General features: G+C 46.9%; 1 protein-coding gene across 4 annotated transcripts in view; it reads right to left on the bottom strand.

Moving 5' to 3' along the window:
* Positions 1-25,037, bottom strand: part of TLN2 (talin 2) — a 449,584-nt gene that overhangs the window by 355,489 nt on the left and 69,058 nt on the right. For 3 of the 4 annotated variants that reach the window (XM_081228039.1, XM_081228042.1, XM_081228041.1), the window contains exon 2: positions 8,695-8,784. The gene's annotated coding sequence lies outside the window, so the exon portion shown is untranslated. Of the gene's footprint in view, positions 1-5,936; positions 5,987-8,694; positions 8,785-25,037 lie in introns of those variants that run through there. The other variant, XM_081228040.1, reaches the window with a different exon arrangement.

The raw sequence follows: 25,037 nt of genomic DNA, 5'->3' as shown, positions 1-25,037 counted from the left end.
CATCCTTGAGGTCAGGGGCTGTGTCATACCCCTGTATATGTTCCCCCCAAATTTTAGCAGCATACTAGGTAGGAGAGTCAAGATGTACTGTTACTCATGAGTATTTGTGATCATTTATTATATTTCATTTTTAAAAGTACCTTTCCCCTATTTTTTATTTCATTTTACTGTCCCTAAAATAGATTGCATGTGGTCATGTTGTTTGCTTCCTAATAAGAAGTGGGACAGGGAGATCAGCTCGGTGCTTTGTGACCGCCTGGAGGGGTGGGATGGGGAGGGTGGGAGGGAGGGAGATGCATGAGGGAAGGGATGTGGGAACAGATGTATATGTATGACTGATTCACTTTGTTATAAAGCAGAAACTAATTAAAAAAAAAAAAAAGAAATCTAGAAACAATAAATGCTGGAGAGGGTGTGGAGAAAAGGGAACACTCTTGCACTGCTGGTGGGAATGTGAATTGGTACAGCCACTATGGAGAACGGTATGGAGGTTCCTTAAAAAACTACAAATAGAACTACCATATGACCCAGCAATCCCACTACTGGGCATATACCCTGAGAAAACCATAATTCAAAAAGAGACATGTACCAAAATGTTCATTGCAGCTCTATTCACAATAGCCCGGAGCTGGAAACAACCTAAGTGTCCATCATCGGATGAATGGATAAAGAAGATGTGGCACATATATACAATGGAATATTACTCAGCCATAAAAAGAAACGAAACTGAGCTATTTGTAATGAGGTGGATAGACCTAGAGTCTGTCATACAGAGTGAAGTTAGTCAGAAAGAGAAAGACAAATACCGTATGCTAACACATATATACGGAATTTAAAAAAAAAATGTCATGAAGAACCTAGGGGCAAAACGGGAATGAAGACGCAGACCTACTTGAGAATGGACTTGAGGATATGGGGAGGGGGAAGGGTAAGCTGTGACAAAGCGAAAGAGAGGCATGGACATATATACACTACCAAACGTAAGGTAGATAGATAGTGGGAAGCAGCCGCAGAGCACAGGGAGATCAGCTCGGTGCTTTGTGACCGCCTGGAGGGGTGGGATGGGGAGGGTGGGAGGGAGGGAGATGCATGAGGGAAGGGATGTGGGAACAGATGTATATGTATGACTGATTCACTTTGTTATAAAGCAGAAACTAATTAAAAAAATAAATAAATAAACTTAAAAAAAATGGATAACCAGTGGACCTACTATATAGCACAGGGGACTCTGCTCAATGTTATGTGGCAGCCTGGATGGGAGGGGAGTTTGGGGGAGAATGGGTACATGCATATGTATAGCCGAGTCCCTTTGCTGTGCATCTGAAACTATCACAACATTGTTAATCGGCTATGCTCCAATATAAAATAAAAAGTAAAAAAAAAAAAAAAAAAAAAAAAAAAGAGTATAAGCCAATGTCATCAGAGACAAAAAAAAAAGCCAGAGGGACCATTCCCAGTTAACGGGGATGACAGAGACGTGACAACTGAATAAAATGTGCGTGATCCTGGACTGAATCCTAGGTCAGGGGAAGAATGGCTGTACAGGACGTTATTGTCATAAGTGGCAAAATTTGGGTATGAATTGTATATTCAATAATAGTAAGTCAATGTCGTACGTCCTGTTTTTACTAACTGAACTGTAATTACAAAGAGGAATGTCCTTGTTCTTAGGAAAGACATGCCGAAGTTATTTAGGGGTCAAGTGGCATGATGTGTGTAACTTCCAAACGGTTCAAAAAAGATAATATGCAATGGAGAACAATAAAGCAAATGTGGCAAAATATTCATAATTGATGAATTAAGCTTAGGCTATATAGGAGTTCTTTGTATTCTGGCAACTTTTCTGTATGTCTGAGATTATTTTAAAATAAAGTCCTTTAAAACGAATTCAAATTCAACTTGCAAAGCACTTCTACAGTAACATCGGCTGAAGTGGCAATATAAAACTAATTCAGACCTTATTTCCCTCATCTGGAAATGAGTAGGTTTTCATCCTTTCTGAGAAGTGGGATTAGTGGAGCCTACAGTCCACCTCTTAAACTCTTAGAAGCCCCTGGGGCACCCCTGGAAAAAGCTTGGCCCTGGACCATGAGATCTCTAAAGGTAAGTAATTCACAAAACCAACGACCTCCATGTCAGACTGAACTCATTTAGTATCATCTGCCCTTGTTTTGGACAGTACTTTGCCACCACAGCTCTTTCTTTTTTTAGTAATAAAAATGTCTCCCAAGGTACTAAGTAACTGGCAAACCCCAGTGACCCAGAACACCAGCATCCACATCGCATCCACTTCATCAGTGAACGCTCCTCCAGCAACCACACCCACCCCGGAGGGCTTTTATGCTGCCTCTGATCCAGTAGTGAAGTCACCACGGCCCCCTTCCAGATTTCTGAGTCATGCTCACCACTGTAAGCCCAAGCAGCAGCAGGTGGATTGTGACCTCAAGGCAGCAAAGCCCAAACTCAGCCCTGGAAATTCAGCTGCTGCACAAGGATCACCCCCTGCCCTCCTCCCTAACATCTTCCCCATGCAACTGCCCTTCCGTCTCCTGGGAGCCATGCAGCTGGCCGAAGGACACACTGCCAAGTGTAATCCATGGGTGCAGTGATGCGCTCCAGCTACATCATGGGAGCTACTTAACTGACTGCCTCTGCTCTCAGGAGGACGTCTGAGGGTACTTTGTTTACCACTGAAATATTTCCATTGAAAAAAACATCTGGAGAAAACAGCTACTGTCCTAACTATGATTCAGTCTCGCTAGTAAGGCCCGTGCCGAACCTCGTGGCTGTTAAGATGGTAGGTTTTTGGACAGAGACTATTTGGAGCTTCCACTTCTTCCTTCTATCAACAGCTGGAGAGTGTGTGTGCCCCGTGCAAGTGCAGTTCCAGGGGCAAGAGGTCAAAGCCAACCAAGACAGACCCAGGAGAAAAGAGCTGTCATTCCTTTTGACGATCTTCATTGCATCTACTCAAAACCGAAGCCCACCAGGTGGGCTGCCCAGGAGAGCTATCCAGAGATAGAGAGCATCACCTCTAAAGCAAAGAGCATTTAGGTACCAGGGACTTGTACTGGAAATGGTTCTGGCCCAAAAGGGAGTCTGTCCTAAGCACCAGGGTGCAGGAATCAGCCAGACAGGGTGCCGGCTGCTATACAAAAGGAAAGAAGCCTGTTCTTGGGTGGGAAGACCAGCAAAGCTCACCTACAGGGAATTTTATCAGCCTTTTATCATCCTGTCATCATCCACTCCTGTTAAATACAAGATCTGCCACAGATGCCTGCTGAACGACAAAGAGGAACCATGACTGCGCTGGAGAAATGTGCCCCTGAAATGTCACAGAGCAATTATGGGTGCCTGGGAAACCCCGGCTGCAGACAGCCTGGCATGGCCGTTGACAGTTAAGTGTGCCAAGGAGCTTCCCTCTGAGCAGGAACAGAGGTGGGGAACTGGAGAAGGAAGGGAGGCCACAGCTGCCTGGGCAGCAAGAAGCCACCTGACCCACATCTTCCCTCTCCCACGTGCTTGAACACATGCTCCTGAGCATCTATCAACACTCGGCCCATTGGGTATAATCAAGAATGGGAGGGATGCAGAGAAAAGGAGCCCGCGGAGAGGACAGAGACGTCCAGAGACGAGGCCTCGAAGGCTGAAACACAGAACCAGAGAGGGCATCCTGGCAACCCCTGCTAGTTAGACTTTGTTTGAAGCCCTATGAACTCCCAGACCTGCCATGGCCATATTTTTTTGGAGTCTTCTATATATTTAGCTTTCAAAATGACAAAAATTTAAGATTAACAACATTCTGTACTAGTGACAGCCCTTAGGTCATTGGGAACCTAAGTATATCATCTTTTTAAAGGTGAATTTTTATGCTTGGTTTTCTCTATTGCTTCTCTGTTACCTCAGAAGCTCACTTACTTGAAAGACATATGGTGCCCAGAAAAGTCCAGTACAAATTGTTTGAGGCTGGACTGGGACTTGTGACTCCAAATCTTAACTTGTTTAAAATAAACTGCCAGCTTCCTGGGTTCAAATAAATAAATAAATAAATAAATAAACGTGAATTTTTAAAGGTGCATATCTTTTGACCTCAAAGTTCTACAGAAGTGCCCATATGGTCTATAAATAAATGTTACAAAAATGCTCATTGCGATATTACCCAAAAGAAAAAAAAGTGGGGAGAGGGAGGGTAAGAAGCCCAGCCAGCAACAGGAGGATGAAAGGTCATGCAACTTAATTGTTACATACTTTTTACATGAAAAATTAACAGAAAGAAATAATATGCAGTCTTTCCATATGGGATAGATTTCTTTTTAGCAGGGGATCAATGTCCACGATGTTAGTTTTTAAAATACATTACACAGAACATTATTACATGATATTAATTTTGTTTTTAAGAAATATGCTCTCTCACACACAAGGGGTCATGACTACATTATAGAGAGTCCTGCTACCACCTTAAAAATATTGTCCCTTCTCACAAAAACTAAACGATGTCAACAGTATCCTCTACTGTTCTTAAACCAGGTAAGAGCTCTGTCTGTGAGGAGGGAAAAGATGTAAAAACTGCCAAATCCCAAGTCAGTCATTCCTTTAATTAGAAACCTTGCTTTTTAGGCTTTTCTTTTTTTAATAAAGAGAAACATGCCTCTGAGGGTCCCAAATGAGGAAAAGGGTTGGGATCGGATGTCACCATGGACCCACAATTTCAGACAAGGTAATACAATGGATTAGAACATCCCGGTTTGCTGGGTGGGGGTACTCAGCCATAGGCTGCAGGCAAAATCCTTCTGTGTCCCCCAGCCCCAAGTGCCCTGTGAACAATAGTGGCTCTAAGGCTGGGATATTTTGAATGACAGGGATTGACAGACTCCTGCATTGAAGCAGAGGCAAGAAGCAAGGATGGCAAATCACAAAGTATCCAAATACTGTTTATCCCTGCATTTGAAGCAGGGAGGGGCCTGCTTCTCCATCCCCTGGCATCCGAAAATTTGTCACATTGTACCAGATGTACTTTAAAAAAAAAATTCACAACAGAGGGGAGACAGTCCCAAGTCTGGTAACTCTATAGCATGAAACACAGGCCCAAAAGGCTGGACGCTTTGACTGGCAAAGACTCTGTGGGGGAAGCTACTCTCTTCCCTTCTTATAAATCTTTTCCTTTTCTTCTTTAATATCAACAGGTTACAAGTTAGTTTTGTAATGTTGTATCTCTTTAAAATATACTTTTACTTTACAAACAAAAGCTGTTACAGGAAAGTACTTTTTTTAGACACACATTCAACCTCTTCCACCCCATCTGCTCTCTCCCATTACTAAAAACAACTGGAGACCCCAGAGAGAAAGCCTTCTGGAGTCCACAAAAGGCAAGGAAACACCTACCATTGTGTTTACCTGTGAAGGCCTATAATTACCAGAGACCCATTTGACCACTGTTACCACCACCCTGTTTGCTCAGGGATTCATCAGCAGTACTTACTAAGTCACTGCTCTTCTGATACACTGGCTTTAGATAAGCCAATGGAAGAAGGAAATTACACTGTTGGGTTCATTTTACAAATGTTTACTGAGCCCAAGGCTGAGCGCTGGGCCCCGGGATACAGGCTGGATGAAGCATAATCCCTGTCCTCAAGGGGCTCATTTCTACAGACCAAGAAATTGGCTTCAGACATGGGCAAAGAGCTCAACTGGAGGGAATGCAGCCAGACACAGGGGGAAAGGGGCACTTCAGCCAGTCCTTGAAGACCAAATGGCCAGGATGAATACACAGTGCTCCAAGAACATCATATCTAAAACCATTCTCTCTGCCAAGTAAAAGTCACCTCCTTCCTTTCACTGTTGAGGAATCAGGCCCAGAAAACAGAACCCACTAGACATTGGTGCCTGTATGAGAAATTGAGGCCCAGGTAAACATATACGGGCACAAGTTTACTCACTATGGATCTGGGAGGTGAATCCAGTTCCCACCAGCTCCAAATCCTTAACTCTGGATGCAAAAGCCTGAAGAAGTGAAAAGGCGCTGCTTTTAAGATCCAATTCCATGTTTACATGGGTGGGCCCACCCTACCACTCCAGTGGGGAGGGATGCACACGGACTTAGTAACACTGAGTTTGCAACACACGCCTAATAGTACAGTTCCTGCGTTGCCTAAAACGTGAGAATCAGAGTGCACACCTCGCCTCGGAAGCCTAGTTATATGGATTCAACTTAATTCTGTATCTGGTGAGTGGCTCAGTATATACACACACTCAGCATATATATGAAACCAAAATCAAGGAACCTAATTCAAAACTTAAAACCCATAAAGCTCTAGAATTGTGTATCTGATACAGAGTAGACAAAATAACCCTGAGCAGAACAAGGTTATTTGGAAATGGTCAGGTACAGGAATCCCATAAAGTGGCCAGAAAATAGTCTTCAAAAACAGTGCTATCAACCTGACCTTCTGCCTCCAGTTGTGAACCATCACAGACTAAGTTGTAGCCCTGACTCTCGGGGTCACAGGCAGCCATTGCAGGCCCCCTAGAGACCTGTCCCCAGGGAGGCTGGCAGAAGCTAGCGAGGGTGGGGCGAAAAGTCAGCCTCCATAATGTACCCTTCTCTTCCCTGTTCATTTCTGCCCCACATTGGCCAAGCTCCTCCTCGAACTCAAGGGATGAAAGTGCTACAGAAGCTGACACACAGGGAAGCGCCATACCCAGGGGTATGATGAGGGCAAGACGGAAGAAAAGTAACACAAATAATCAGCAAACCACTCTTGCCACCAGCAGTAAAATCCTCTCTCTAGCCATGATCCAGGTGGTAAAAGCAAGAGGAGAAAAGGCCCTGCCCAAGGGCCGACAGACCAGGCCGGATCCTGAGCCTACTTGCCATGTGACCCCAGGCAAGTTCGTCACCCCTGACCTCAATCTTGTCCTCTGTAAAAAGGTGACTACCTGCCTCGTGAGCCCTCGGGAAGGTTAAAGGCACCAGTGCTTTGCCCAAAACCTAGTATGTCGTAAGTGCTCCATAAATGGCCACTAGAACTATTAACTAGTGGAGAATCAATCTGGCTCCTTGTAAAAACTAAACATGACTTCTGAAAGGCTTGACTGCGTTAATACAGCAGTGGTGAGTCGGCAACACCACACCGGCATCTCCAGAGAACACCCCAGGGGCCAATTCACCAGCTGGACTCAAGACACCCCCTTTGGCAGCAGTGCCCTAAGCCCCCCTGCCAGCCCCTCGAACCCTCGCTCTGCCTGCTCTTTCTGTGGTCAGTTCTCCGCTTCCAATATAGTCTCGCTTCTCAACAACCCACTTAAAGTGCCACATTAGCCCAGCTGAGGCAGTTTGCTCTTAAAAACAAGAAACAGCCTCAGTATTTTCAGAAATGCTGACTTCAAAACAGGCACACTGCAGAGACCTCACAGGATTCCACCTCAAGAATGTGAAAAGCATCGTATTTAAGGGAGGATTTCATTGACAACACCGCAACACACGATAACAAGGTACGAGCTCACAGACACTGGGGAGGGTAACAGGCTCCCATACTCTCTGGTCGGGCTCGTATTTCACACCATTCAGCCTCACACGGCTGAGGGAGACGGACCCACCAGACAAACTCCCGCCGGGTCTCTGGGGGCTTTACAGGCACACACCTCAGGCAGTTCGCCAAGAGTCACACTCGAGGACAAGTCTCATGGGCATCAGGATCCTTAGACCTTACCTCTCCAAGTGTGAGCTACAAACCAGCAGCTTCGGCATCACCTGGACCTTGACAGAAGCACAGGCTCGCAGGCCCCACCCAGACCTATCCCATCAGGGTGTGCAGTTTAACTAGATCCCCAAGTGCCAGTGCTTGAGAGTATTTAGAACAAAGCAGTCTACCCAGACAGGACTGTGATCATTTACTTAGGTTTTCACTTGGTCTTTTTCTTTCTTCATGGAAGTTCCATGAGAGCATAGACTGTGCCAACCTTAGCCACCAGCACACAGTAGATAATCAATATTTGTTGAATGAATGAACGGATGAATGGGTGGTCTACCGAGTGACTGAAGAGGCCTATCCTGTGTTAAGTGCAAAGAAAGGTGCAAGCAAGGGCCTGAGAGAGAAAGAGACAGAACACCTGGGGGTGGGGGGAAGGGGTCTATAAGAGGTGGTCAGAGGAGGCCTCTCTAAAAGGGGGGTTGCAGACTTCCCTGGGAGTCTAGTGGTTAGGATTCCAGGTTTTCACTGTGGTGGCCCAGGTTCAATCCCTGGTCGGAGAAGATCCCGCAAGCCGCGTGGTGCAGCCAAAAAACTAAATAAAAAATAAAAGGGGTCCGCACCAGGGGCGGTGTGAGGCTCACGTGTGATGGATGAGGAGGCCCCGGGGAAGAGGATGTCAGCCGTGAGGATCAGCACCTTCACTTGCCACCATAAAGAGTCTCGGCCTGTAGCCCAGCAGGGATAAAGAATCAAGACTGGTAAGTTGGGCTCTGGTGATGGAACAAAGCAGCTCTCAGGAGGCAGATTCAGAAGGCCCCCAGCCATACGACCGTTGGGGCAGAAAGGCTGTGTCTGGAGTCACAGCTGCCATCTCTAAGGCTCCTGAAAGTGGGCGTGCCAGAGGAGGTCTGCAGAGGGGGGTGGTCCGTCAGCTAGACTTTGTTCCCTAGCCACTACCCCTCCAGCCCTCGGATTCCAAAGTTGAAACATGGAGATCACTCACTGTTTTCGCCAAGTCGATCCAGGAACTTGCGGGCAGCCGAACATCCAAGGGTCTGGGAGCCCAGTCCAGATGTTACCCTGCAGCAGCACGCTGGCAAAAAAAAGAGACAAATGACACGAGTCAGTGCAGGTAGCCATGTTAGCGGGGAAGCAACATTGTCCCAGCGTTGAATGACACCAACGGGCTTCAGATTCTAAAGAGAGCAGAAAAGGAAAACGCCACGTGGAGCCAGTGGTCTCAGAGCACTGTGCATTGACACAGATGGCAACTCCTCTGTCCACAGTGGTGGGAGAGAAGCACCATGTCACCAGCAGCAGCTCCAGAACAGCCTCTCTGCAAATCCCCCAGTGTGGAGTCCAGACGCACGGCTGCAAAGCGCCCTTGGAGATAATCAGGCCCAACCCCTCCCTTTACAGATGAGAGAAGCCAAGACTCAGAAAAGACAGGCCTTGTCCAAAATCAGCAGCATGTAATGGCGAGTCCAGGAAGGGAATGTCAAAATCAAGTCTATAAAGAGCTTAAGTTTACCTGTAAATTACCTTCCTTCAAGAAACTCAGGTTCTAAATAAATGTTGTTCTTATTCATTCTGGCTCTTAACAGAGAAGAGACAAACCTTAATCATTCCCCTATTTCTCTCCCCTTAATCCCCAAGGACTTTGAAAAGCCAAACTGAAACTCCTGATTTTCTTCAAAGACAAAAGAAAAAGAGAGAAAGAAAAACCTCAGGACTGTTCACATTTGAGTACAAGAAGAAAAATCTAAAAACTGTGGAGGAAAACCTCAAGACCTAAAAATTCTGAATTTATGAGATATAAACAGCACAGAACCAAAACAAAAGCACCTTTTCCATACATCAGGTTTACAGACCAGAACCCTCCAGGGAAATGCCTGGAGACCACAAGAAGTGGTACATTTCAAAGACATGGGGGGGCTAAGACTTGTCATTGGTCATTTTGTTAAAATGAAATGGATGATCAAAATGCTGAGTCTTTAGAAAATGACCCTTCTGGCTATTTTTTTTTAATGAATCATCATCTAATTATATATTTAAGCCATAATCATGTAAATAGTTACCTCTTCCCCTGGGGTTCTAGTTCCAGGTGACCCTGACAAATCAATGCAACCTTGGGCAGATCACACCTAACCTTGCACGTCTTCCATCAACTCATCCATGAAAGAGCAGAGATGGAATAAGACTCAACTCTTCAGCTAGAGAATTCTGAAATTCCCCTACATTGCTGGAACAAGCTGAAAGTATCTCCCATTAAGTCAGCTTATACAAAGCGTAATTACTCGCCTACTTTGAAGAAGTGAATGTCAGTCATGATAAATTTAAATTGCCATCTCTTAGGAAGTAACTACAAAGTTGGTGTAACAATAGTCATATTCTGTTTCTAGGGAGTTTCCTTCAGCAGTGACAAATCTGCCCCCACCCGCGCTAAATGGGTATTTGGCTCTGTTTCCCCAAAGGTCCATTATTATTTATAAGGGGGAAAGTTAGGGTTTCTTTTGCATGAAGTGGAATTTAGGCAGTGAGGTCATTTGTTTTGAAACTACAGCAACCATTCCAGTTTTTTCCCCCCGTTTTAGCATTTCAGTTACTCTGGGTCAAGAGTAAAAGATACAGATTTCAGAGAAAATGCAAAGCCTGATAGGCCATCCACAGAATGGTCAAGGATTCTGCCCTGGACAGTCCAGGGCACAACTTTCCCTTTCCAAAGTTAGGCATGCTCACAGGTAAAAAGCCAGCGCAGACTCGCACACAAGCGGACTCACACTTCTCAAGGAATTTAACAGTCCCAGGATTCATTTAAAAAAAATAAACAAAAAAACACAACCTACCATATTGGCCACATTTTTCCTTATCCTTACAGGGAAGGAGGGTCCATAAACCCCTCTGGAAATATGATGGACCCTCTCCCCCAGAAGAAGAACATAATAGATTCAGTTTCAGAGGGTTCAGAGTCCCCTGAAATCTCTCTTGTACCTCTGGTTAAGGACCCCGGCTTAATTAATATAAGGAGTCCCTTTTTATCTTTCTCTCTGAACTTTCTACAAGCCCTTGGTGAAGAGGGTCGTGAGTGGCAATGCCATTTACAAAGAGATACACAAGGGCAAGGACCAGCGAGAAAACTGGCTTCATGTAGCTCTTATGGTGGAGAGTATGACTCTGCAGCCAGCAATGTTAATAACTGTTCTAGAGCCCTAGGCTGCGCCTGGGAGCCTTCGCCAGTTTCAACAGGGACCTTCCCAAAGCTGTGTTTGTGCTTGGTACTCAGCTTTTCAAAACGAAAACAGTATCAAACATCTGCATTGTTTAGGAACGCATACCTAGGTACCAAGGCTCAGTTAAAATGAAAAATTGAGATGCTTATCACAATTCTGAGGCGATGGGGGAGAGTCTAAGACATTTAAGATATCCGTAACGTTGATTTCTTAGCCTGGTTGTTGGCTTCCCAGATGTTCAAACTATTCCCACACATTTCACATATTCTTCTCTATGTATGTCACAGACTAAAGCAATCTTCCTTACAGAGAGATTCAGGTCAGTGACAAGGACCTCCAGGACTTGTCATCTCAGACCCAGCTCAAGACAGCAGTGAAACTGTGTGGCGAGCCCAGTGCTTGTCTGAGGGTGGGGCCTGTCAGGGAATAGTTACCAGCTCTGGCCCCTGGGGCACCATCTATAAATACATCTTGCTTTAAAAAAAAAAAAAAAAAAGTCCACACCCTGGGACAGCCCTGTGTTCCGGGCTGAGGCTGCGCTGACCTCCAATGCTGCCTGTCACTCTGGGAAAAGCTGGTGTTGGGTTTCTGCGAACTCATTGGTCTTTCCTCTTCTATGCTTGGCAGGCCTATTTCCTGGGGCACATTCTGCTACTGTGAACAATCTCAGTAAGTCTTCCTGAACTACTAAGAAAGAAGCGAAGCCCAGACACGAGTGCAGAACTCAGAGGAATGTCTGGCCACCTCCTTCCTCCGCTGGATACAGAGGCCGGGGTGCCTTACATCCTCTCCTTCCGGTGCCTCGTTACTCCACCCTCCTTGTGAGAACTCTGCTCATTCAGTGAGCGGTCAAGACATCCACTGGCCAGAAAAAGGTGGACAGGGTATGGAGCCATGAGCAGTGCATCTCGGTTCCTAGCCCTTCCCACACACTTACCAATACTATCTTGACCAAATAAGGAAAGTACACTCCTTGCCTAATAATTTGAGCAAGAGCATGCCATTCCAAAAAGACCCTTTTCTGAGGTAATGTGACTAGCAGACAAAGCTATCATTTTTTATTTACAACCACCAAACATTGACACCATGACATCAAACAACATTTTAACCCGGTTTGGGAGAGCCTGCACCCATACACTGTGCAGGACGGACTCACAGTAGCATGTGCCTAAGAAAGGAAATACTGTAGTCCCTCATCTCTTGCTATGTCTCTTCTGCTCCTCCCCTAGCTCAAGTCTGCAATTTAAAAAGTGTGTGTGGGGCTTCCCTGGTGGCGCAGTGGTTGAGAGTCCACCTGCCGATGCAGGGGACACGGGTTCGTGCCCCGGTCCAGGAAGATCCCACATGCCACGGAGCGGCTGGGCCCGTGAGCCATGGCCGCTGAGCCTGCATGTCCGGAGCCTGTGCTCCGCAACGGGAGAGGCCACAACAGTGAGAGGCCCACGTACCAGAAAAAAAAAAAAAAAAAAAAAGTGTGTGTGTAAATATGCACACGAGCACACACATGCATGCAAGCCCAACATTCTTGATAGACTCAAAACAATAGCTTACAGGGAAACTATCGCCCAGCGCTCAGGAAAAGTAAAGGCCAGCCAATTCCAGAAAAACAAAGGGTTTCAGCAACTAAAATGGGAACAAAATGATCTCATGCCCCTTTCCCACTGAGCCTGTGCCTAAGTGGGATCCTTCTCAAACCTGAAGTGCTCATTCACAGAGTCACTGTTTCCACCCTAGGGGAACCCATGGGAGGATGGCCGAGCCAGGAAACAGATTCCAGAGGTAGCTTTTTGATGTTTAACCCAGACAACCCGCAGACGGGGGCTCCTCAGCCAAGGAGGGGGCTGGAGTGCTCGGTGAGGCTCGAGACCTTATCCTCGGGGCATTAGTCACTACGTCCAACAGCTAGCTCCTTTAAATCAAGGGCCTGGACCAGGAATGACCGTGGACCCTCTAATAACAGGCCGGCATCTCTGGGGCCCTAGAGTCCTCACGATTCTCCCACACCTTGGAGAACACAGGCAGGAAAAGACCACACTCGCAGGCCTCCTGCTGCCTCCCCCGCATTATCACACCTGCCACCCAGGCAGGACTGGCATGCAGACTAAAGGGATGGGTGAAAAGCGTGAGCGTGCTCTGGATTTACTACACACCAAGGCACTGTGCTAAGTGCTGGGAGAGGAAGAGAAGGAGGTGGTACCTTTTAAGGTCAAAAAGTTCTGCAGACACCCCCCACCCCCAAATACACCAGAGTTGTACTTCTGGTTCCCTTGGAGAGAGGAAAATATGAAGACATAAGTGCTCTTAAATCCATTTTTAATTCATCCCAAGAGCCCCTACGTGCATTTTAAAACACCAAAGAGTAATTCCAAGGCATTATTAATTTATTCTATAAGCAAATACTTGACACATAGGATTAAGGATCCCTTGAATAACTTCCACAACACAATAAGATAGCCTGTGTTCTGCTTTGAAGCGGTGCTGGGGTAAGGGTTGGGACGGAGTAAAAAAAAAACAACCAAAAAACATCCCCAAACGTCTGCCATACTTAGAGACTATGCTGTTTGGAAGAAACTTTAGGTCACATGTGAAGGTAGGAACTCTTTTTGGAACCAGCCATAACCGGCATCGCCACCCACAGCTGGGTGGTCTTCTCCAGTGCACAGCCCCCAACCAGCGCCCCGTGCACAGCCCTCCTGCAGTTCCCTCTGCAGGGACCCCACCCCTGCACTTTGCATTGAGTTCCAGATCATCTCTTCTCTGGTCTATCTCAACCTGGAGCTCCATGAGGGCATGGGCTGCCCTCTCATGCTGGCACCCCTAGCACCTTGCACAGGGCACCCAGTAGATTAATAGTAAGGAACCTGAGGGAAGAGGGAGAAAGACGATGTGTTAGAGAGGCCTCTTGTAGGTAACTAAGATAAATAATAGAGTTTGGGGAGGAGGACGGGTATGAGTGGACCATTCCCTCTGAGTCCAGCATAACTCAGTCATTTCACATTCGAGTTTGAAAACTCAGGACTATAATAAAGACACAAGAAAAAACATTCGATAGTCTTCCCAGAGGCCCAGCCCACGTGAGCAGCCCGGCTTCCCCATCAATCAGTCTGACAGCAGCAGAGAGAACTAGACTGGAAGGCTCGCATTGTCCACTTCCTCGTGCCTTCCTGCCCTGCTTGCAGAGCTGCTTTTCCACCTTTCTCCCTTCTCTGCTGCGCTTCAAGTTCTCCACTGATACCAGGATGCACTTCAAATCTCTTACCGTGGAAGGAGGTCCCGCACACTCAGACTCCCTGACTCAGCTGCCGCCCAGAGACACCCCCAGCCCTGGAGCCACAAACCAGTCCCGAGAGTGCGTCTGGTGTCTGAGATTCTCCTCACCCCAACACATCCTGTCTTCTACTCACCTACTTTGGGGTCTGTCCCCGAGCCATTCCTTCCAGGAAAGCCCAACCCCCTCGTCTGATATCTATCTACCTCCCCCCAAAACCCAATCACATGTCCCCAAGCCTCCAAGACGACCCCCCTGAGCCTCTTTCCTTCCCCGTACATGCCAGAGGCTGTTGTCCCGCTGTGAGACACCTCATTACCAGAGGGTTAGCTTCTGTGTACCTTTCACACTCCCTAGACCGAGTTCCTGGCAGGCAAGAAGGCTAGGTAGGGAACAAAGATAAAGGTGGTGCCAACAGTGAAGACTCTTGGCAAACAGTCAAGACTCGGATATCTGTGAAATGCCTATGCCTTAGTGTTAAGGATTCTTATGGGTTTCAGGATGCCAATTCTAGAATCAAACCAAGCACACAAAAGCCTGAACGAGGATCTTGGGGGTTGTTTGGGCATACTGCAGTAACTCAACTACTCAATCACATTAGGCCATAAGTTTAGGCTCTATTTCCCAAGGGCCAAACAACTAGACTTCCTCAGCAAACTCAAGTGTTCGTTCCTCTGGGACCTACCAAAAAAGCCTGCCACTTCGAAATGCGCAGGCCCACTGTTCTTTATAAAGGACACATCTTCTCGATAAGTAGCATTATTAAAGGAACTGAATTTATAAACTCACTCTCAAGGCACAGATTTCTTTTGAGACAGATCAACCCACACACTTTTTCTTCTGATTCACTGAATGTGTTATGTGGGTCTAGAATTCAGACAGTTCCCTAGGTCAGAAAATCCATTTGCTTGTGAACAGATAGAAATGGCAATGTTCTTTTTTTTTTTTTAATTTATTTTTGGATGCATTGGGTCTTTGTTGCTGCGCGTGGGCTTTCTCTAGTTGCAGCAAGCAGGGGCTACTCTTTGTTGTAGTGCATGGGCTTCTCATCGCGGTGGCATCTCTTGTTGCGGAGCACGGGTTTCTAGGCGTGCGGGCTCAGTAGTTGTGGCTCACGGGCTTAGTTGCTCCGCAGCATGTGGGATCTTCCTGGACCAGGGCTCGAACCCATGTACCCTGCATTGGCAGGTGGATTCTTAACCACTGCGCCACCAGGGAAGTCCCAATAGCAATGTTCTTAATGCTGGTCTCAGCATTAATGCTCGTCTCAGTCTGCTTACATGCTCCAAATAAAGGAAGCAGTATTTGACCCAGTTGAGAAGCCTCTGGAATCTTTTCCCCACCTAACACAAATGTTTCTCATTTGGTCCAAGCTCTGTTTCAATTACATGCCAAGAAAAGACAAAGAAAAACCCACTACCACCCACTCCTGCTTTCATGAAAACATTATAAACTATCCTTACTATGTCATATAGTAAAGTGGCCTCGCATAAGTAAAGTGGCCTTGCATAAGGTAATGTTGACAAAGGGTTACAGGAGCCAAAGCTTTCTCAAGAACTGCTTTGTTCATGGGTGTTCTCCTGCTTGTCTGCCCTGCAGTGGCCTTTTTCCTTTCCAGAAAACAGACAGCATGGGGACGTGGGTCCCATCTGAAGCCTTTGACGTTCATTTTTAAAGGACTGTCATGAACATCAACACGGAAAAGCAACTTCTGTGTAACATTAAATAATTTCAGCAACAAAAGTTGAATGAACAGAGTGACCTCATAGTCCACCTTAACCCAGCTAAGTCAATCCCAGCTGTGAGAGGGGAGGTCAGTAGTTTTAATTTCTACCTAGAGCCCACAGGCCAACTCCCTTGTCACCATTCAGGTAGAGGCATTTCAAAGAAATTCAAACAGCACGCTATCTTCTCTGGCATACTTCTTAGATTAATTAAACTCTTAAGTGTTAAACTCTGAGGGTCCCACAACAGCACCATACCCATCCTTTTTACAGTTTGGGTTATAGGCTCACACTCCAGAATGGAAGCCAAAGCTTTCCCATTTAAAGCAAAAAGAAAGGAAGGAAAATGTGAAGTACCTGAATTCTTAAAGGCTAGACAACCTTTATTATTATTGTCTTTTCTTCCCAAGGACCTCTCTGGTGATTAGTATGAACTTACCCAAGATTCTACACCAAAGTTCTATCTTTTTTATTCCAACCAGAAATTTTAGATGTAGAAGGAAACTTGGAGATTCCTGGGCCCATGGCTTATCAAACTCTCCTGCCAGAATTCCACCAGACAGAAGAGGGTGGGCCACCAACACTGGGAAGCCATTCCCAGCAAGCATGAGATTGTGTTCATTTTGTTCAAGTTCTATATCCTAGCTTCAATTCTTACCATACAGATTTTCCACTTATTCAGTATGTGCATGATGCTAAGATACCTCGTCTTCCAAATTCCTGAGTAAAATTAAGTCTCCAGTAAGAGTCTTAGGTTTATCCTGGGGTTTCATACACCCAGGCTAAGTTCACCACCCTGCACTTCCCAGCGGCCCAGGAAGCACGAATCGTGGCTCTGCCCTTCCTCTTGCAGATGAGGAGGAAACTGCTGCCCGAATATCTGATGACCTGATGAAGAGAGTCTGGGCAGCCCCAAGTACAGATCCCAGGTCTCCAGCCTCTCTGTCTGGGGCTCTTCATCCCTTTGCAACCAACGATTCATAGGCACCCAAAGCCAATCCTTAACTCATAAGGTCATGGTCCACTGTAAAATCTGCCCATACATCTGCACTGTATTCAGGCAGGTTTAATTACGTTGGTGAGTGTTCTCTTCTGAGCTTACCCCAAGGTTCACAAAATGGAAGCCTGATTTTTCAGGGGTTTCAGATTGCCAAAACCTCCTTGGCCTTTGGCATACTCTGACTTCTCGCCCACTCATAGAACATGTTGTCCCCATCAACACCCATTGGCTAAAATTAAAAGTACAAGCTGCTTAGTGAAGACAGACAAGTCATTGGCGTTCAAAATCTAAAACGAGGGCTTCCCTGGTGGCACAGTAGTTAAGAATCCCCCTGCTGATGCAGGGGACACTGGTTCGAGCCCTGGTCTGGGAAGATCCCACATGCTGCAGAGCAACGAAGCCCCTGCGCCACAACTACTGAGCTACTGAGCCTGCGCTCTAGAGCCGGCAAGCCACAACTACTGAGCCCCCGTGCCACAACTACTGAAGCCCGTGCACCTAGAGCCCGTGCTCCACAACAAGAGAAGCCACCGCAATGAGAAGCCTGCACACTACAACAAAGAGTAGCCCCCGTTCACCGCAACCAGAGAAAAGCCTGCCCACAGCAACGAAGACCCAACGCAGCCAAAGATAAAATAAATTAAATAAAATAAATTTTTAAAAAAATCTACAATGAAAACCAGATCAAATCTACTCAAGGGAAAAGTGTCGTCCCAAACACAATGCAGTTCATTTCAGAACCATGCTGACCTCTTTCCTGTAAATGGCCTTGGAGCCAGTGTTATCTACTGTCAGAGCTGGAGAAAACACTTTAGCTGTGTATTTCACATTTCAAAGCAAAAGGGGAAAGGGGCCATGCCAACATGAAAGTTTTATCTATGAATTCCAAGGAGCATCATATACATCTAAAGCAATGGTTCTCCACAGGGAGCAATTTTACCCCCTCAGGGGGACATTTGGGGGTTATCTGGAGACACTTCTGGCTGTCACAATTTAAGCGGGAGGGGGTGGTGCTACTACTCTCTGGCGGGTAGAGGCCAGGAATGGGACTAAAAACCCTATAATGCACAGGACAGCCCCCACACAAAGAATCACCCAACCAAACTGAACAGTGCCAAGGTTGAGCACACGTACCTAAAATACAGAAGAATACTAGGGCGAAGTCATGAGTCCTGCTTCTTCCCCAGAGGGCTGTTTGGTCTGGACATAGCACCTGAATTTCTGGGTTTCTGGCTCATTGTCACTAAACAAAGAGGTTGGCCTGTTTCAGAGACTTTGCAACCTCAACACTCGACTCAGGAGCCTTCCAGCATGGCAGCTCGCCAAGCCCACAGCTACTGTCTCTCACCCTAACATGCTTGATCAGGGGCATTTCCCACCAGGCTTCTCTCAGGCCCGTGCACCACAACTACTGAGCCTGTACTCTAGAACCCGTGAGCCACAACTACTGAGCCCATGCACCACAACTACTGAAGCCTGCACAGCTAGAGCCTGTGCTCTGCAACAAGAAGCCACCGTAATGAGAAGCCCGCACACCACAACGAAGAGTAGCCCCCGCTCGCTGCAACTAGAGAAAGCCCACGCGCAGCAACAAAGACCCAACGCAGCCAAAAATAAATAAATTTAAAAATAAAAAAATATTTTTTAAATAAATAAAAACATTCTATGCAGTCAGTAAAATAAGGACAGACATGTAAGCTTCATTTTGAATTCTATATTCTGCTTTACAAAAATGCCTAAGCACAAAAGGGGAGAAAAAAGTTTTATCATAAAATTAAAAGCATGGCTGCAACTGCATTCAATGATTTAAAAGGTTTTTTTGCATTTTCATAATACTTGGCAACAATCAACCAGCCCACCACCCAAGCTTAAGGGGCAGACTCAGTATTAAGTCATTGTTTTGTGAAGAGAGAAAACATGCGACCACCTTCCCATTCCCAAGACCATCTCTAGTGGCTCCAGCTGTATACACAACTCCCATGGAAGAGACCAGCTTAGCCAAGAGGCTGAGCCCCTCCATTCACAATCCAATGGTATCTAAAACCACAGAATACAGGGGTTGTTTTACAAGTAAAATTCTCACTTTCGGGAAAACGAATATAACTTGTCTGACTGAGGGGAGAGGATTAACATCTTAAACTGCCTCCATGAGTTCATCATTGCTCTCTCTCTCAAAGAGGGCAAAAGAGTGAACCACTTGTCCAATCATGCTCCTTAGGAATTCCTTTGTGCTCAAAGCCAAGGATTCTCCAGATCCCAAGCTGGGACACAGTAGCTGGATTAATGGGAAAAGTGGGAGAAGACACCCAGCAGAGAAAAGAGGGGACATGGAACTTCTAAGACTAAAAAGCAATGGCACACACCTCGGCTAAAAAGCTGAAGGGTTTTGACACATTTCATTTGCCTCAAAGAAACCAACAAACCAACACTCACCACAAGTTTCCCAGTACATCCATCACCCATAAAGCAAACGAGAAGAAATCCAAAAATCATTTAAGAGGAAAAAAAAAAACTAGTGAAAACTCTACAGATGGCAACACAGGGTTAATGTCTCGGGGCAAGGCTTCCCCTCAGCAAGTACAAATCCGAAATCATAATAAAGATGCTGAAGGATTTAGTCATGAGCCCTCCCCTCGGCCACCAGAAGGAATGGCAAAAATGCAGAGTAAGCGCTGGAAGCCAGAACGTTTCATTTTCTTTCTAACTGTGCAAAGAATTTGCATTTAAAATGAGCATTTCATCAGAGCTTCCAAGAATGCTTGATATTTGGCTGCTAAGAAGAATAAAAGTGGTCCTCCAAAACACCAAATTTCTAATTATTTAATTGCAAATAAAGTATCTGGGTTCCCAGGTAGACTAAAGAACACTTGAAGCTAATTACGTCTTCCAAGCCAGGTGTAACTTAAAATATAGTAAAATACAGACAACTCTTAAAATATAGTCAAATATAGACAACTCTTAAAATACAGTCAAATCACAAATCACATTACCAAAAAGTAACAAGGATAAAAAGTACCTTCCTGGTGACTAAACTCCCCGTGAATCAAACCTTACTTTCTATATATTTTCACATTTACAAGGAAAGTAGTATCAAAGAAACAAAGGTTTGTATGAAAACTAAAGAAAAAACCATTAGGAAAGTGGAAGGCATTTTTTCTTGAGCAACTAAGTATTGAACGCCCACAGTGAGAAGGATCGGGTGCTGGAGGAGGAGGATCGAGGCAACAGGGCCCAGTGGCAGGGAAAACCCATGAGAGCCCCCCACCCCCCACCCCGGAAGGGGACCGCTATTACTCACAGGACCTGTAAATTAATAACCCTGGTTCTCAGCACCCATATCCAAAACACACAACTGAAATTTGATTTTTTTTTTTTAAAAGAAAGAAAGGGTGGAAGGGAGGGATCCAGGGGGAACACCAGAGAGCACCTCACAATTCCTCCGCCACCAGAGGAGGGGGTCAGAAAAAGGGGATGTCAGTGGGTGGCTTTAGCCTCCTTCCATAAGAAGGAGAGTTTTAATTAGTTTATTAAATGCAGAAGGGGCTTTTATCTTCTTTACTCAGTAACAATATTGGAGGGTGGAAAGAAACACTAGAAAAATATTAATACAAGCTCAAAAAAGGGTTACCAGAGCCGTGGGGCTGGGGGGAAGGCAAGAGCACCCCTGTTCTGAAGGGGAATAAATACTCCAATGAGCCACGGGGCTCTTGTGGTCGCAGCCATCAGCCGAACTGAACAACACACAAAAGGAATTCTTGGGAGTCTGAAGCTGTTGCGCGTCTCCTTCCACAATCTCCTCCTTGTGTGGGGGCGCTGCTCTGCGGTCAGGATAGCTTTTCACCAGAGCTAGATTTCCTAACAACGGCATTTTAATTAAAGATGAGACACAAGGCAATGCAACAGGGAAAGAGCAATCAGCAGGGGAGGCTGTCCAGCCTGCAGCCTCCATGTGGTTCCCATTCCCACCAGGGCCTCGTACCAAGCTGGCTTCATATTTGATCATCCTGGACCTGGACAGGAGGCCTGAACCAGCTGACGAGAGCCACACCCACAGCTCAAGGCCATTTCCTGCGGCTGGCTCTCTCATTATTCAGCCTACTGCAGTACCCCACTCTTCTCCCAAAAACAGTGTCCCCTGTGGCTAAGCAGACTTCCCCAGCATCCCCGACAGGTGATACCTCTATCATCCATGCCTGGCAAACTCCCAGGCTGGGAATCTGGACCACGAGGGTCCAGGAAGATGAGTCACTGGCTCAACACCAGGAACCCAACAGGTAGTAGTGGTTTCCAAAACAGACGGCCCTAACAACTCATGGAGTAACCAGCCAACTCCATGGCTTCCCTTAAGTGGACTGCCCACGGGCCTTTCAGACTGAGGCCAAGAGCCAGCTGTGGACAGGTGATGCATGCCACCCACCCATCCCTCTCCTGGGGGCTTCTGTGAAACCAAAAACCCAGCCCTCCTCCTCCTCCTCCTACAGAGAGTGTCCCAGGCCATTACCTCATCAGCTTGGATACGGTCTAGCTAACATTTGGTCTTTTCTGTGCTGACCAGGCCATTCTTGAGCCAGCAGTAATCTCCCTCGGAGCTTTTGCTTGTGTTCTTCCCTCTGCATGGAGGATCCTGGCCCAGGTGGCTCACCTGGCTGGCAAACTTTCATCCCTCAAGTCTTAGCTTAAATGTCACCTCTCTAGAGACTCATCCAAAATAACTACCTCCCACCCCTCGGCTCTCCCTATTGCCCCCAGCTGTCGGTCCAGGACTGGTGCAGAGCTTGGCCCACGGTGGACTCCCAGGCACAATTTACTCCATGACTGAACGCCCTGGGAAACGTAAATCAAAACCACATCTGAACTCTCACTCCTCAGAAGAAATCCATCCATGTCAAAATGCACGTACAAGAATATTCACATCGGCTTGTTTATAAGAGCCAGAATCTCAAAACTACCGAAATGTCCGTGAACAGAAGGACAGACGCTATGAATAAAAGGAATAAACACTACACAACACTGGGGATGATAGGCCTGCAACTCCCATGACAGCGTGGAAGCACCTCACAACCATCGCACTGAACAAGAGCAACGAGAAACAAGGACACATTTGCAGATTCCGTTTATAGAAAGTTCAAAGACAGGAAAAGTCAAGTCGGCATAGTGACCACAAGGAGGAGGTGAAGTCACCGTCAGGGGCACCTGGGATTCTGGCTCCATTCTTTCCAGATCTGGATGCAGGTTACACAGGTGTGCTCAGTTTATGAAAATTCATCAAGTTGTACATTTATGATTTTTGTACTTCTTGTTCTATTTCAATGAAACTTCATCAAGATAACATCTGAAATAAACATGGGATTTTTTTCTTAAAAGAGCCAACTGAAGACTGTTCTGTCACAAGGCCCAGCATCCTATACCCGGCCTTCCTCAGATGGGGTGCTATGGGCATGCAACACCAGCCCCCCTCTACTCACACCTGGTACGTTGTCCAGGTGCCATGTGAATGCATCTAAGCCTTCCTGAGGCTCAAACCCACCAGAACACACTGCTATAGGCTACAATATTCTCCCTCCTCGTAGTTCCAGAAATGCAAGACTGGCTCCTAATATTAGTGACTTTAGATGGAAACAGGTGACAGGAATCACCGCCTGCACAGACTGAATTTTTTTTTTTTTGGCTGCGTTGGGTCCTCATTGCTGCGCTCGGGCTTCTCCCTAGTTGTGGTGAGTGGGGACTACTCTTTGCTGCAGTGCACGGGCTTCTCATTGCAGTGGCTTCTCTTGTTGCAGAGCACAGGCCCTAGAGCACGTGGGCTTCAGTAGTTGTGGCTCCAGAGCGCAGGCTCAAGTAGTTGTGGTGCCACAGGCTTAGTTGCTCCATGGCATGTGAGATCTTCCCGGACCAGGGATTGAACCCGTGTCCCCTGCGCTGGCAGGCGGATTCTTAACCACTGTGCCACCAGGGAAGTCCCAGACTGAATGTTTGTGTCCCTCCCCAAAATCCGTATGTTCTAATCCTAACCCCCAGTGTGACGGTATCAGGAGGTAGGGCATTTGGGAGGTGGTTAGGTCATGAAGATGGAGCCCTTGTGAATGGGATTAGCGCCCTTATAAAAGGGGCCCCAGAGAGCTCCCTAGCTCCTTCTACCATATGAGGACTCAGCAAGAAGACAGCCATCTGTCTATGAACCAAGAAGTGGCTCTCACCAGACACTGAATCTGTTGGCACCTTGATCTTAGACTTCCCAGCCTCCGGAACAGTGACACAAATTTCTGTTGTTTATAAGCCACCCAGTCTGTGGTATTGTTAGAGCAGCCCAAATGGACTAAGACACATTCCCCGACAGTTACAGCATGTGGGCAGGCACATGAGGCCACAACTCTGCTCAAAACCCAATGACCTGAGGCCCTGGATCACGCCAGAAGAACAAACATGGGTCACCTGCTGTCTTTCTAATAATTTCCTCTTTTTAAAATGTTTCATGAAAATTGATCGTTCGAGGGAAACTCCCCTCAGGCAGGAAAAAAAACGCCAATGAGTAACAAAGCAGTCGTCTCCTGGCTCAGTCCAAAGCTTAGGAGGGAAACAGCTAAATGGACCCAGGCCAACTATGGTCAGGAGGACACACAGCTAGGACAGGATCAGAGGGAGGAGAAGAGAGAACTGAGCCCACCCAGGACATCTACTGAGACTCAACCCGCACTCAGTGACAGGTCTCCACATTCAAGGGCCCAAACCACAAATATTAGTCGAATCATGGTCCTACTGCCAACCTGCAAAACAGTTCACACTCTACTTGTCCGGCATATGTGTGCACATTCACTCATACACATCCACACGTGCGCACACACACCCCCGCCTCAACTCGAATAAACTTCCCTCTGCCGAAAATTAATCTCACCAGATATTCCAGGCTTGAGGAATAGTGTACAGGTATACAGTTACTGATTTATAAAATACTTCCCCTTTCTGAATGAAGTACATTCCTATTTTGTCATCCTATCTGTGTGTCTGCCCTGGAAAGGTAGAAAGAACAGATCAATTGATCTCCATTTTAATTTTTTTTTTTTTAAACCAGACCCACTGGTTTCCAAACGTAGCCTGTGCCATGTGAATGAGCTGACCCCTGGGATGGGGGGTTTCACTACCACGGCCCCCGCTCAGGTCCACCTGTCACTCGGAAGTTGGAGTGGGTGAGGGGGGCAGTAAGAAACCGCCTGGCTGAGTAGGTCCAGGCATGAGACAGGACCCCTTGACCCTGCATCAAACTCACCTTTCTTCATCATGTGGAACCCCTCCCCGACCTGGAGGTTTGCGAGACGCTCCAGGAATGGTACAGACGACCCAGGACCAGCCAGACACGGCTCTTTATTGACAATGAATCCGTGTGCCATTTCTCATTAGGCCCAGCTCAGAAGGAGAAATCAGAATCACAGAAGGCCCAGGGCCCCAAGGTGACAGGGACTGCAAACTTGCCAGTTCTAATTCCCATCTTAAGGAATGAGGGGAGGCGCAGAGAGAAAGGGGAAGGAGACCCGGGCACAAGAGCAAGCTTTGTCCCCCATCGCCGTCCCCACGGGAGCCCTCGCCCAGCGGTGATGCCAGCAGTCACAACAGAGCTGGTCCGGGAGCTGTCGGGAATAAAGACCCCATTGTTGCCTCCTGTGAGGTTTCCAAGGCCCAAGAAACAGAAGCTAAGGCCCGACAACTGCCGGGGAGGAGCAGCGGGTCTGACCTGTCTCGTCACCATCATCTGAGGAAACATGCTACCAGTCGTCTGGCAAACCTACCTCCCCACGATGGCTCTTTACACCAGGACAGGTAGGTCAAGTCATGACAGGCCACGTGAAAGCACAGAACAACAGGGACTCTGTCCTGGGTGGGCAGAGCAGGAGGTGACAAATGAGAGACAGGTTAAAGGCGAGCAGAGAAAGGGGCCCAGTGGGCCTTGGCCACACTCCCTGCAACCTACCCAGGGCTCCTCCACCTGGTAACTGGTCCCCACAAAAGGTGCAGTCAAGCATTTACCTTTGCCTGTTCCCACACACCTTCCCTTTGTCAAGTTCCTCAAGCTTGTCATGGCCTTACCAGCTAGAGATGGCAAAAGGGGCAACACACACCAGCCAGCTTCCT

This window comes from Mesoplodon bidens (genome assembly GCF_964165515.1).
Source record: "Mesoplodon bidens genome assembly, chromosome: 3".
Classification (NCBI taxonomy): domain Eukaryota; kingdom Metazoa; phylum Chordata; class Mammalia; order Artiodactyla; family Ziphiidae; genus Mesoplodon; species Mesoplodon bidens.
Note: the sequence above shows the minus strand (reverse complement) of the source record. Positions and strands in the feature narration are given on the sequence as shown.